The 14,892-nt window shown below is 40.1% G+C and overlaps 1 protein-coding gene across 4 annotated transcripts in view; it reads right to left on the bottom strand.

Moving 5' to 3' along the window:
* FAM83B (family with sequence similarity 83 member B) overlaps positions 1–14,892 on the bottom strand; it is a 216,347-nt gene that overhangs the window by 95,586 nt on the left and 105,869 nt on the right. Inside the window, exon 1 of one of the 4 annotated variants that reach the window (XM_055263908.2) lies at positions 267–353. The exons of 2 other annotated variants lie outside the window; for them this stretch is intronic. The gene's annotated coding sequence lies outside the window, so the exon portion shown is untranslated. Of the gene's footprint in view, positions 1–147; positions 181–266; positions 354–14,892 lie in introns of those variants that run through there. One more of the 4 variants, XM_055263909.2, reaches the window with a different exon arrangement.

Raw genomic sequence — 14,892 nt, 5'->3', positions numbered from 1 at the left:
GGGGAGGCCCCTATCCCTCCCGTCCGCCGCGCCGGCCAGTGGCGGGTGAAGCCCCGGGCCCCCCCAGCACCCCGAGCACCTCAACCCTGCACCCGCTGGGGTCCCGTCCGCCGAGGTCCGGGACATGGGAGCCCAAACCCCACTTACGGCCAGGAGCGCCCCAAGCCGCGCGCAACCGCGCCCGCCGCACCGCGCCCGCCGCCGAAGATTTGCCTCCCAGGAAGCAGCAAGCGCCTGGGCGCGGGCAGGGAGGGGAGGGGAGTTACCTGCCCAGCGTCAGGTCGGCGGAGGGAGGCTGATTCCGGCCCGAACCGCGCCTCCCCGAGACGAGGTGCAGCGCTAGAGGGGGCGGGAGTGGAGACGGGTTACAACAAGTCCCAAGTCGTGGCACGCCAAACCCCGAACAGCCAGAAAGCGCTCGGAACCTGTCTGAACTCAAACACCCAGCCCTTTCCCAGCGGAGTATGAAAAAGCCTTTCTTTCCTGCCCGCCCTCGGGGCTACGGGGCAATTACAAGTCCCGACACCCTGCTCCTAGGCTGGGGCGAGGAGCGATCCCGGAGGACGGCGACGCTCACCTGGGAAGAAGGCGGATCTAGGCCAAGCGGGGCCGTGGTCCCTGGGCTCAAGAATGCCTGGAGGAGAGGCCTGGGGGCCGCGGGTGAGAGCAAGGGTTGTAGCACCCTCGAGAGTGTGGGGCGGATTCAGCCCACAGTAGTAGGTAATTCCAGTGGGCATCCCGCAGTGCAGACTCCTTCTCAGCGCCTTAGAGTCTTCAGGCTTGGAGAAGACGTGGGGAGTGGAAAAGTAGAAGAAAAAGTGCTTGTGCCTTTACCTTTTTATGTAAAAGAATTTCAAATATCATCAAAGATTTTGGTACTGACTCTCAACTGTCCTAGTTACAGATTTGGGATGAAAGGATATTGTTTAAAATAGGGAGATGTGCGTGAAAGCAGGTCCCTCTAGGTGGGATACTGCGGAGCAATGTTACGGAAGTGGAGAAGTATAATTTAAACATAAAATACAGTAATGAATAAAATTTATTTTTTTAATTTCCTTGCCTACACGTCAGTAAATCTGTCATGAGTATTTATAATAACTTGTGTAATCACGTAGACTTCAAGATATAGTCATTTGCAGCAAATGTTTAAAATGCAGCCTAGTACTGTGAGAATGGAATTTAGGGTAGTAATAGGCATATTTTAAGCTTCTGGCATAATATATAAATTATCATAAAATTGAATTGACCCTTAAAAATGACTTTCGTGGCCATTTTACCCCTAATAAAACAGTTTAGGAAAATGCTAAGCCATTAAGGTTTGGATGAATCCCTGACCGATGTGCTGATTTAAACTGAAGAATGAAATTCGCATTAGTCTGGATACTGAAACATCAGAGCAAAGGCCAAAGTCAGGAAAGTAAAAGCAAATTCCAAGATTAGTACAAAGCTAATCTTCCAAATCTCGGTGTCTGGTTTGTAGTTTCATTTCTTCAAAAGAATGCAGAGAATTGTCTTGTTTTATGTATTTATTTTTTCCTTCTATTCCTAATTTTCACATCTCACTTTTTAATATTTTTTCAGTTCTCTTCCTCATTTTTGGCATGCAATCCATTGACTAAATTAATATTCTCTATGTGGTACTTAATATACTGGCATGTTTCTACAGCCTTTGAGAATAATTCTGGATGTTTCTTAAAGGTGCAATACTTATGAACGTTTTGAGACTGCACTTATCCTATTGTTAAAAATATCAAGAATATTAGAGTAAAATGAGGCCCATAGGAAGTCTAATTTTATTAAGATATGCACTCATGCTAAGTCAAGTGAAATCACAAAGAAAGAAGGATATCTACTAGAGTGTTCATTATTAAAAGCAAATAAAAGATCAGAAAATAGAAGTGGAGAGGGAGAATCCATTAAAGGTATTATGCTATGTAAGACCTTTCCATCCTTAATGGGATGGAAAAATACATAAAATTCATCTCACCCCTTAAGGATCCTAGAGGGTAGGTGAGGAATGTGGACAGAATTTCACAGAACTATTAGAATTTGAGTTGGGTCCTGACTGATGAGCAAACTTGTCAGGAGAATGCAATTGGCACGTGATTAGATGCCGAAAGAGCAGAGTAAAGGCTAGAGGATGAAAGTTAAAGCAAGTTCCAGAACCACGCAAATCAATTAACCTGATTTGGCCATGGGCATCACATGGTTGTGGGTGGTGGGAGATACGTTTAGAAATAAAGTTTGGAGTAATTTTCTCACAGGATGAGGTCAAAATTATTTATAATCTAAGATTGTTGTGAGAATTATAAATTAGATATGGTATGTGGAAAACATCCCAGCTCTTGATCTGTGGTAAGCCCGTAAGTGCATTACTATTAATTATACTGGGAATCAGATTGGGAAGAACTCTGATTGCAAGCTGAAAAATATGGGCTTGTGTCTCTTGCTGGTGATATGTTGACTAATCTAACAGTTGGTGCCTTTGGTATAAATTCTAGGGAGTCAAGAAGAGTAGTTATGCCTAGCTGTCGTGTGAATAGTATGACAAGGGAAGGAATAGTGCAAATGAAAAGGAGGAAACCGATCAATATGGTTTGCGTCAGATAGATTGGATGTAGAATTTAAAGTGAAAGACATAACTACATTTTCTTTTCTTTCTTTCCTTTTTTTGAGACAGGATCTTGCTCTGCTCCCTAGGCTGGAGTGTAGTGTCTCAACTCACTGCAACATCCAACTTTTCAGCTCAAGCAACTCTTCCACCTCAGCCTCCCTAGTAGCTGGGATTACAGGTGCATACCACAAAACCCAGCTAATTTTTGTATTTTTTTTGTAGAGACAGGGTTTCACCATGTTGCCCAAGTTATAACCCAAGTGTTTTCAAGCTGCCAAAAGTCATCAGTAGAGGGAAAGAAAGAAATAAAATGGCCATGTATATGTGAAAAGTAGGAAGAGGCAGGAGCAGGATCATGTGAAAGGTTGTTTTCAAGTTGTTGGGAATCTTTCTGTAGCTATAGGTACTCATGTAAATGTGTTTGAAAGGAAATAGCAGAGAATAGAAAGAATAATGGGTAATGAACAAGGTCCAGATGATATGGGAAGGGAGATACAAAACCTCAGTCTCTCCATATGATAAGTATGCCTAATAAATTCTCAACTCTATTATTTTTTAAATGGATAGGTTATATTTAAGACTGAAACTAAAACTAGACTTTTACAGTTAATACTTTAAAAGTAGCTAACAGGATGGATGAGAAGATTACACTAACGGTGGCTCACACCTGTAATCCCAGCACTTTGGGAGGCCATGGCAGGATCACGAGGTCAGGTGATCGAGACCATCCTGGCTAATATAGTGAAACCTCATCTCTACTAAAAATACAAAAATTAGCTGGGTGTGCTGGCGCACACCTGTAATCCCAGCTACTCGGGAGGCTGAGGCAGGAGAATCACTTGAACCAGGGAGGTGGAGATTGCAGTGAGCTCAGATCGTGCTGCTGCACTCCACACTCCAGCCTGGAGACAGAGCGAGATTCCATCTTAAAAAAAAAAAAAAAAAAAAAAAGGCTCTTAAAAACTACAAGTCAACTCAATCTTCATTTGCATCTTTACCCCCATTCTACAATATTTAATCTAAAGTCTAAACAAATTAGTGGAAATATGAAGTTACACTTAACAGGTATGTATTTGCCTCCCATATTGAGTTCAAATATACAAGGGGGTAAGGGGGTTCAAAAGCAATCAGGTATTTTTTCCTGCCCTCAAAGTACTTATAATTCTTTTTTTTTTTTGAGAGGGAGTCTCACTCTGTTGCCCAGGTTGGAGTGCAGTGGCACTGTCTCAGCTCACTGCAACCTCTGCCTCCCGGGTTCATGTGATTCTTCTGCCTCTGCCTCCTGAGTAGCTGGGACTACAGGCATGCACCACCACGCCTGGCTAATTTTTATATTTTTAGTAGAGACGGGATTTCACCATATTGGCTTGGGTGGTCTCAAACTCCTGACCTTGTGATCCACCTGCCTTGGCCTCCCAAAGTGCTTGGATTACAGGTATGAGCCACCATGCCTGGCCAGTACTTATAATTTAATTGATAAGATAAAATATATGTGAAGTACAATAATCCAGAAAACAATATATATATACACATAAATATAGATAGCAATGAAAGAGACAGGAGTTATAGAAGAGAGGAAGCAACTAATTTTATTGGGAAAGAAGGAAATCATACTCTGAATGACATGTTTCTTTTCAATTGTTGATTTGTTTTTAACAAATATGTTCTTCAAGAATCCTTAGAAGTATGATAAGTATGATAAGTATGTGAAGCTATTTCAGTTAGTTACTAGGTCTCAGTCATTATTTGTACACAATAATTCATGCACTAAAATTCTAGTTCCTTCAAGAGCTTTAGGATGTATGTATTTTAGTTCAGTTCAAGACAATGGTTTTCAGGCAGATAAAGCCTTTACTGCAGAAAGAATGTCATGTCTAACAATTAGCAAATGGATGTGTCTCTCAAAAACATTTTCACGGCCGAGCGTGGTGGCTCACGCCTGTAATCCCAACACTTTGGGAGGCCAAGGTGGATCAAGATTCAGGAGTTTGAGACCAGCCTGGCTAACATGGTGAAACCCTATCTCTACTAAAAATTAGCCAGGCATAGTAGAACGTGCCTGTAATCTCAGCTGCTGAGGAGACTGAGGCAGGAGAATCACTTGAACCAGGGAAGCAAAGGTTACAGTGAGCTGAGATCGCACCATTGCAATCCAGCCTGGGAGCCTGGGTGCCTGGGCAATAGAGTCAGACTTCATCTCAAGAAAAAAATAAAAAGCAACAACAACAAAAAATATTTTCCCCAAGTACTTTGGGGAAGTTACCAAGCAAAATTTCTGTCAGTGTTGGCTAAACCTATGGCCAGATGAATCATCACATTAGTTTAATTGTCTTATGACATTTCATATAAGACTACTGTGAAAATTATTGAAATGAACTTCATAATCATTTTATATATCTCTCACATTTAAATTGTTACATAAAGTATTATGTAAGTGTCATAAATACATTTATTGAGAGCTTTCTAAAAAAAAGGCATTATGCCAAGCATTGGTTGGAGCAGAGGATAGAAAGACTAATAAAGCAGGCCGGGCACGGTGGCTCACGCCTGTAATCCCAGCACTCTGGGAGGCCAAGGCGGGTGGATCACGAGGTCAGGAGATCGAGACCATGGTGAAACCCCGTCTCTACTAAAAATACAAAAAATTAGCCGGGCGTGGTGGCGGGCCCCTGTAGTCCCAGCTACTCGGAGAGGCTGAGGCAGGAGAATGGCGTGAACCCGGGAGGCGGAGCTTGCAGTGAGCCGAGATCGCACCACTGCACTCCAGCCTGGGCGACAGTGAGACTCCGTCTCAAAAATAAAAAATAAAAAAAAAAGAAAGACTAATAAAGCACAGCAGATAATATAACTAGGAATCTTGTGTTAATTTGATTCCTTGACTTGTGTTTCTGTGTTCATTGGTGTAGAGACCTAATTAAAGACCAGTTAAAGTTCAAAAAGATGGTACAAACATTTGTGAAAAGAAGTGTGGAAACAAATGTAATAAAATTCAATAGATTTGTAGATTAAGAATTTTTTCCTGTTTTGATCATCACGAAGTTCCTTTAGAAAGATGAAAAACACATTATCATACTGTGTGCTTCATCCATTCTTCAAAATTATGGTGTAGTACTGGGTAATTATTTCTTTTAATTTGCAAACATTTGTAAAAGGTTAGATAATTGTAACAAATTATTTTAGAGAATGAGGTAAAGAGATATAAAATGACTTAATTAAAATAGCAGAAAATCATGGTCCTTAATTTTTAAATTGCTAAACTCATTAGATCCTATTCTCTTATGACTGCATTTCCTCTTCTCTTTCTCTTGGGCAGATCAAACAACCTAATATGAAAATATTAAGTTGCTTACATTTTTCATAATACACATAAACAACGTTAAAAACCATGCTGGTATTTACTGGTAAATTGCATAATCATGCCATTAGGTGTAAAAACAAAACATAGAGTGGGCTAATAGAATCTATTTGATACAAAGTACTGATTATTTTAATTATTCAATTTTTAAAATATTCACTCATCTTTTGTTATTAGTATTTGTTAAGACATGAGAATTGTCCATATTTAACATCTTTGAAAATATTAAATGTAACTTCTGAAGTCATTCGTTACTTATCATTGTTATGAATGAATATGAATAGCCATCTTCAAAGGTATTTTATCATAGCAATATGGAAAGGTCTTTATCACCAACATTGCTAACATAATCATAGACATCCATTGCTACTATATGTTGTAGGAATTATTAAAAAACACATCAGTAATAATCATTTTTGGTGTCCTTAGAGTCACTATCTGGACTGGATTTCACAAACTTCAACTGAGGTCTGGGATATAACTTGTATTTTTTATAATTAAGACAGAGTAAAAGAGAAAACAACAACAAAAATGAAGCAACAGTAAACTGCCAACTCCAATTGCCTTTCTGGAAGGCCTAATTTGAGGATGTCTGAAATTCTGTATCACTGGCTCCCAGACATATCATGTTTATTTGTACATCACACCTTTGCCCACCTCTGCTCAGTGGACCTCCAGCCTACAATGCCTCCCTTGTTCCTCTGTCTCGCTTCAGGTTAGTCATTGTTCAAAATCTATTTCTACATTGTCTTATTCCAGCTTTGACTGGTGTGGGCCCCTTAAAATGCCTAAGACTTAATCCCTTGAGTATTTTTTCTGCCATCTACATGTGACTTTATAACATCCCTTTTATTGTTTTTTTTCAGCTGTTATTGAAGTCTTCTGGTACAATGTGACATTTCCAGTGTCTTGTCTTCCAATCAGATCAGTGGCTCTCAGTGGACCAACTAATAAGGAACATTTGGAAAATGTTACAACGATTGAGGGTTGTACTGGTATTTGGCGGGCAGGGAATGACAATGTCCTGTGATGTATCCATCACAATGGAAAATTATCCGATGTCTTGGGCAAATAACAACAGTCCTGCCAGACAAAATGAAGGTGAAAAATTCATTTATAATTGCCTAAGTTCAGAGCTTCTCTCTGTTTTACATACAAATACAAGAAATGTTTGGCACGGTTTTAATGTATACTGAATTACAGGAATCCAATTACAATATATTTTGCTTAACGTAGACATCTGCTAAGAACTATTCATCATTTTGTAGATCACAGCACTACATAACTGCTTCAGAGATATAATAAAACTCATCAGTCTCCCTTAGCATCTGTAGGTCAGTCATCTCACATCTCACAGCTTCTTCTGTCTAATGGTATATTTGTGTATGAATGTTTATATACTACAACAAATAGCATTTTTATAAATTCCTTTTATTTACATTATAATCAGGACATAACATTACTTTTAAAAGTTATAGGTTAAATTACATTATTAATAAATTTCATTGTTTTAGCGTAGCAAGACAATGTTAGAAAATATTTCTTTAAAACCAAGAAGGGGCATTGAGCCTGGGAGTTGAGAACCATAGAACCATATTCTATGCATTCATGGGAGAAAACGACTGGAAAGGGGACAAGATGAAGTGGAAAACTAGAATGTATTAAGAATTTCCTTTGTGCCAGGTATACTGTCATTGATTCTAAAATATAGTGAATACTCTGCAGAGCTCTCCCAGCAATCACTAAGTGTTAAATGACATGCAATCACCAAGTGTTAGAAAAGGCAATAGTTCAAGGTATAAAACATTTACTGAAGGATAACAACAAAGTTCTTAATGTGGCTTTCTCAAATATATGCTCTGACCTATCTACTTCTCTATTTCACCTGGTATCCCTCCCACCTCTCCTTGTCCTATAGCCCCGACCTCATTTTCTGAGCTCCAGCCTCTTTACTCTCCTTTCAGTTACTGTTTTTCACCAAGCTGTCTTCTTCCTTGGGGTATTTGCACATGCTGTTCCTTATGCCTAGGAAGCTCATCTTTACACTACTTCCTCTCTCTTTTTCTTGAGGAATGCTCTCTCTGGAACTATTCCTGTGCTTTTTAAAATGCATGCTTCTTTTCTCACTTCTCATTACTTCATGGAATCCCTCCATGTCAAAAGACAGAGTTCTAATTGTTTATTTGAATGAGTGCATAATACCCCTTGGTGAGGATATATTATATATGTAGCACTGTCTAATTGATTAGAATTTTATATCTAGAGTATTTTTTCTACTATCCACAATATTGCCATCAACATCCTTGTATATTAAAAAAAAAAAATCTACTATGAACTCCTCCTTCACAGTTTAGCTTAACTCTCTCTTTCACAGGAAAGCCTCCTGGTTTCTTAGACTCTCAATTCTAGGTTTACAAGCTTCTACGTACTTTTTCTTCCTAATGTGTTAGGCCATTCTTTGTGTTGCTATAAAAAATACTGAGGGCCGGGTGCAGTGGCTCACACCTGTAATCCCAGCACTTTGGGGGGCCGAGGTGGGCGGATCACGAGGTCAGGAGATCAAGACCATCCTGGATAACATGGTGAAACCCCATCTCTACTAAAAATACAAAACAAAATTAGCTGGGTGTGGTGGTGGGCACCTGTAGTCCCAGTTACTTGGGAGGCTGAGAGGAGGATGGCGTGAATCCGGGAGGCAGAGGTTGCAGTGAGCCAAGATCACGCCACTGCACTCCAGCCTGGGCGACAAAGCGAGACTCTGTCTCAAAAAAAAAAAAAAAAAAACTGAGGCTGGGTAATTTATAATGAAAAAAGGTTTAATTTGCTTATGGTTCTGTAGGCTGTACAGGAAACATGGTGCTGGCATCTCCTTGGCTTCTGGGGAGGCCCCAGGAAGCTTGAAATCATGGCAGAAGACAAAGAGTAAGCCAGTGTCTCACATAGTGAGAGCTACAGAAAAAGGAGGGGGAGGTGTCACGCATATTTTATACAACCAGGTCCCATGATAACTCACTATCATGAAGACAGCACCAAACCGTTAGGTTTATTTATACAAAAGATCAACTCTTCTGGTTCTCAGAGAACACACAATTGTTTCTGGAGGAAACTGTGAGCTTCAAAGGATTCAACATCTACATTACTCAGTATCAAACTTCCAATATCAAAATTTATCTCCTAGTCACTGCTGTAATTATTAGAATAAAATTATTCATAATTTATAGTGAAAATATTCTTATTTATTTATTTTTGAGAGAGTCTCGCTCTGTCGCCCAGGCTGTAGTGCAGTGGCGCGATCTCTGCTCACTGCAAGCTCCGCCTCCCGGGTTCACACCATTCTCTTGCCTCAGTCTCCCGAGTAGCTGGGACTACAGGCGTCCGCCACCGTGCCCGGCTAATTTTTTGTGTTTTCAGGAGAGACGGGGTTTCACCGTGGTCTCGATCTCCTGACCTCGTGATCCACCCGCCTCGGCCTCCCAAAGTGCTGGGATTACAGGCGTGAGCCACTGTGCCCAGCCTGAAAATATTCATATTTAAATCACAAATAAAATAGATACACTTTTTTTTTTTTGAGACTGAGCTTTCACTCTTGTTGCCCAGGCTGGAGTGCAGTGGCACGATCTCAGCTCACTGCAACCTCCGCCTCCAGGGTTCAAGCAATTCTCCTGCCTCAGCCTACTGAGTAGCTAGGATTACAGGCGCCCACCACCACACCCAGCTGATTATTGTATTTTTTGTAGAAACAGGGTTTTACCATGTTGGCCATGCTGGTCTCAGGTGATCCACCTGCCTAGGTGTCTCAAAGTGCTGGGATTACAGGTGTGAGCCACCATGCCCAGCCTAGATACATTTTTGAACAATGCTCTTTTCTATCTTTCCTACTCCCTGTATTTCAAACTAAAAATGTATTTCTCTAGTAGGTATTAAACAGGAATCCCCACTAAAACACTAAACTTTATTTAAGTAGATGTTTACCAGGGCTCCAGTTCTACCTACAGATGTAGGCAGAATAAAATTCATGGTCACTATGATTGTTATTTGAAAAAAGAGAATTATGGAAGAGTATTTAACCAAAAAAAATTACAAAAATATATAAGATACTATTGCTGTAGACTGATTGCATTGCTGTTTGTTATTGTATAAAGAACAAATAATTTGTAGTTTAAAAATTTAGGCCAGGTGCCGTGGCTCACACCTGTAATCCCAGCACTTTGGGAGGCTGAGGCAGGCAGATCACAAGGTCAGGAGTTCGAGACCATCTTGGCTAACATGGTGAAAACCCGTCTCTACTACAAATACAAAAAAAAAAAAAAAAAATTAGCCGGGCGTGGTGGCGGGTGCCTGTAGTCCCAGCTACTCGGGAGGCTGAGGCAAGAGAATGGCATGAACCTGGGAGGCAGAGCTTGCAGTGAGCCGAGATCATGCCAGTGCACTCCAGCCTGGGCGACAGAGCAAGACTCCATCTCAAAAAAAAAAAAAAAAATCTATTATGAAAAATGGCTGGGCCATTAGAGCATTTGGAATGAGAAATGGTAAGAAGAAAATTAAAATCCAGATGGAATAGAACTTGAACTCCAATACCATTACTAAATTTGAGCCCAAGTTTTAGAGCCAGTTGATTTTAATTTAAATTCTGAGTTTTTCGAGATTTGCTATGACCACTTAGCATAGCAACTTAAATTTCTATGTCCCCATATCCATATCCCTAAATCTAGCTTAATTACAATAATACTGACTAACCTCAAAAAGATGTTGGGTAGCTTATAAAACTTGCAATTATCATACAAAAGTCCAGTATTACTATGGTTATCGTTACCGCAGACATTCCACACCTATTTCAAACATCAAAGCCAAGACCAGCTCTAAGATGAATTAGACAGAAACACAGTCTTTTTTCTCTAAGTGGCAAAAATTCCTTTATAATGGTTTATCTTGAATGACCATGTTCTAAAGAGACCAGCTGATATTTCAAAATAATTCCCACCAAATTAAGTTTTCACTTAGCACAACCTGTGGACAAGGTGAAGGTATTTATCTTCAATTAAGCCAATCAGATTTTCCCTTGGAATTTGGCGACAACTTCAGCATGTGTCCGAAGCTATAAAATCAAACCGTGCAGTAACTATATGTAGTCATGCAGATAGAAAAGCAAAGAAAACTGATCTGAAAAGAGGACAAGGACACAAAGGCACAGGGCAAAGAAAAGACAAAAAATGAAACTGAGTCCTAATTGCTTTTCATTTCGTAGCTCCAGGTTCTGCATGAGGCTTGGATGTGATCCTGTCCGTAGGCCCTGGGAGATGAGATATGCTTACATCCTCATAACACATTTTCCATTCCTATATTTGTAAACACAAATGGGTGTCTGTTACTTGTGTTCTAAAGAATTCTAGCTAATAACCTATTTTAGTATCAGGTGAAGTGCTGAGAATAATAGACCCTCAGAAAATATGGAACTGGCTAAATTAGGCAAAGTTCAGGTCCAGAAAGGTTTTCCCACTCCAGGGGAGACATTGGTAGTCTACTATACAGTGATGTTTTTGAATAAGCTTTTATCTGTTGGTTCTTAATACTTAGGCTGAATGCTTACCAATGACAAAACTTTTGTAGAAATAGTAGCAAATATCTGCAGATGTGAGAATGTGGTGTTTGCACCCTGATATATTTCATTTTAGCCTAGAATGTGCTCCAATCCTGTGCTCAATTGTAATTTAAAAAATAAATAAATAAAAATAAAAAAAATAGCTGTGTCACTGACTTAAAATATTTGAAGTCCAGGCAAATCATCATCATCATCATCATGAATCAAATGAATTGCAGCAGGTAGATCCAACTGGAATTATGGATAAGATTGATGCTGACTGAAAAACTGCAGAATCTTAATATTGGATGTATACATATCAAACTTGAACATCCTTCGTCTACCTCCAACCTGAATGTCTTTAGAACAGTCCTCTAACATTTGCTCCCAGTAATAATAATTTCTTCATTACGTTGTGAAACTCATCCCATCACTACATTGTCAGGAGAAAGAGGCAGGACAGGGTCATGGTAGGAAAGGCTCCTTCCTCATCCCATTGTTACTCACCTGTGGTCATTGTTACCTATCTGTGGTCTGTGGCTGAGCTTAATCAACAGAAAAATATGAGGATGGTTGAGTACTCTCAGTAGCTCATCATCACAAGCAGGGAGTTTTCATGGTAGAATAAGCGTTGGGGAGTGTCTTCACAGACAGTGTCTTATGGAAATGTTTTGTTTGTTGGTTTGTTTGTTTTTAGCAAACCAAGTCCCCCAAAATGAAATCAAAAGACAGCAAATACAAGAGCTTTAAGATGGTGTGAAATTCTAGAGAACAGTGACCCATGGTAATAAATAGTAAAGGAAGTGTTAGCCACTTGGCTTACCCTCAGATCCAAATTTAAACACTACTAGGAAGTAAGTGGTGTTTTCATACTGATGTGTGTGTGCAAACACACACACCCACTCACAGAAACCTTCCTCATGCTCCTCTTGGGAGTAGTCTTAAACAGCACTACCTAAGGAAAAGATTAAGATTTATTTCATTTAAAAAAAAGCAGGCCGGGTGCAGTGGCTCACGCTTGTAATCCCAGCACTTTGGGAGGCTGAGGCGGGCAGATCACAAGGTCAGGAGATCGAGACCATCCTGGCTAGCATGGTGAAACCCCGTCTCTACTAAAAACACACAAAAAAGTTAGCCGGGTGTGGTGGCGGGCCCCTGTAGTCCCAGATACTCGGGAGGCTGAGGCAGGAGAATGGCGTGAACCCGGGAGGTGGAGCTTGCAGTGACCCGAGATTGTGCCACTGCACTCCAGCCTGGGTGACAGAGCGAGACTCTGTCTCCAAAAAAAAAGCATTTTTTTTTCACCACCATTGCTTATCAAGTGTGTTGGTCATGGTTAAATTTAAAATTTTAGGGCACAGTTTACAATGTGGTAAGAATCTATACCTGGACAGATTGAGAATAAACTGGAGAAAGGAATGAGCTTCACTTAGGGAAAGTTAACCCAGAAAATGGCCCTCAGTTGTTTTTTTCTAGCCGACATCCCTTTCTTTAAAAAGTAATATTTCCCTATTCCTTTTGTATGTAATGGAGCTGGAAACCACAATATCTCCTTAACCGTCCCACAGCCACAGTGAACAGTGCATGACCTAGCCATCCACGTTTTACTGGGAAGAAATAAAGGACTAGGATACTTGAATCATCCAGACAGGGCCAATCTGGGATTGTCTCTGGAATCCAAATCCCAACATTAATAACAATTGGCTTTTTTTCTTTTTTAAACTTATAAAATATTTTGGCCATACTTAAATGTATAAAAAAACCATATAACAAGAATCCATATAACCACCAACTAGTTTAAGAAATAACATATTACCAACACAGCTAAAGTTCCTACGTACCCCACTGCAGCTCACTCGCTTATGGTCCTGCAGAAGTAATCACTCTGCTCAATTTAATGTTTATTATTCCCATGTCAGTTACGAAACTTTTTTTAACATATGTAGACGTTCATAAAGAATATATAGTATTGGCTGGGTGTGGTGGCTCACACCTGTTATCCCAGCACTTTGGAAGGCTGAGGTGGGCGGATCATGAGGTCAAGAGTTTGAGACCAGCCTGGCCAATATGGTGAAACCCTATCTCTACTAAAAATGCAAAAATTAGCCAGGCGTGGTGTTGTGCACCTGTAGTCCCAGCTACTTGGGAGGCTAAGGCAGAAGAATCGCTTGAACCCAGGAGGCGGAAGTTGCAGTGAGCCAAGATCGCACCACTGCACTCCAGTCTGGGCGACAGAGCAAGACTCCATCTCAAAAAAAAAAAAAAAAAAAAAAGAATATATAGTATTATTTTGTGGAGTTTAAAATGATATCAATGTTTTACTGTTAACTATAGTCACCTTACTGTGCAATAGAACACCATAGTTTATTCCTTCTATCTAATTACAAATTTGTACACATTGGCCAACTTCTTTTCATCCTCCCCTCCTCTTCCTTTTCCCCCTCCTCTCTCCAGTGACTGGTTACCACTGTTCTACTCTCTGCTTCTGTGATATCAGTTGTTATTTTTTAGATTCCACATATAACTAAGATCATGCAATGTTTGCACTGAAACATCAAATTGTATGCCATACATGTGTACAATAACAAAAATTTGTCAATTTTACAAATGGATAATTTTTAAAAACTGTATCAATATATCATACTGTAATTCAAGAAGTTAGAGGCTGTGTTTCTGCTAAGATTGTTAAACTGGGGTTAGTAGCCTGGAGTGTTGGCTTCCATCTTTCTTAACTGCATGTAGGAAAAATGTGTAAAGGAAAAGAAAATGAAGCCAGCTTAATTAAAAAAAATAAGCCATGGAGCGAGGGGAAGGTGGAGGCGGAAAGAAGGGAGAGAGAGAACAAAAAATGTACTGCATTGATTGAGTCTTGAATAGAGCCAAGTCTAAAACTATCAACCCAGTTCCCATTTTAAATTTAATCTGGCCAGGTGCAGTGACTCTCGCCTGTAATCTCAGCTACTGCAGAGGCTGAGGCACGAGAATTGCTTGAAACTGGGAGGTGGAGGTTACAGTGAGCAAGATGGCACCACTGCACTCCAGCCTGGGTGACAGAGTGAGACTCTGTCTCAAAAAAACAAACAAACAAACAAAAAAACATACATATATATAAACGGAATCTGATATGAGTTGAGTTTTGTCCCTGTAAACCAAAGAGTTCAATGTATAAGATGGTATATTGAAAAGTAAAACTGCAGGTACAAATCTTGAAATAAGAAATTGTCTGAGTCCTGATTTCTTTGCAGGCAGCAATGATGCCTGTATCTCTGCACTGGAGATTGGAAATGCTTGTTATGTTTCTGATACGCCTTCTTCAGGTGAAACTTAGGAAAACCTAAAATAAAT

The sequence above is a fragment of the Symphalangus syndactylus genome, chromosome 23 (genome assembly GCF_028878055.3).
Source record: "Symphalangus syndactylus isolate Jambi chromosome 23, NHGRI_mSymSyn1-v2.1_pri, whole genome shotgun sequence".
NCBI classification, from domain to species: domain Eukaryota; kingdom Metazoa; phylum Chordata; class Mammalia; order Primates; family Hylobatidae; genus Symphalangus; species Symphalangus syndactylus.
This window is presented reverse-complemented; position numbering and strand designations above follow the sequence as displayed.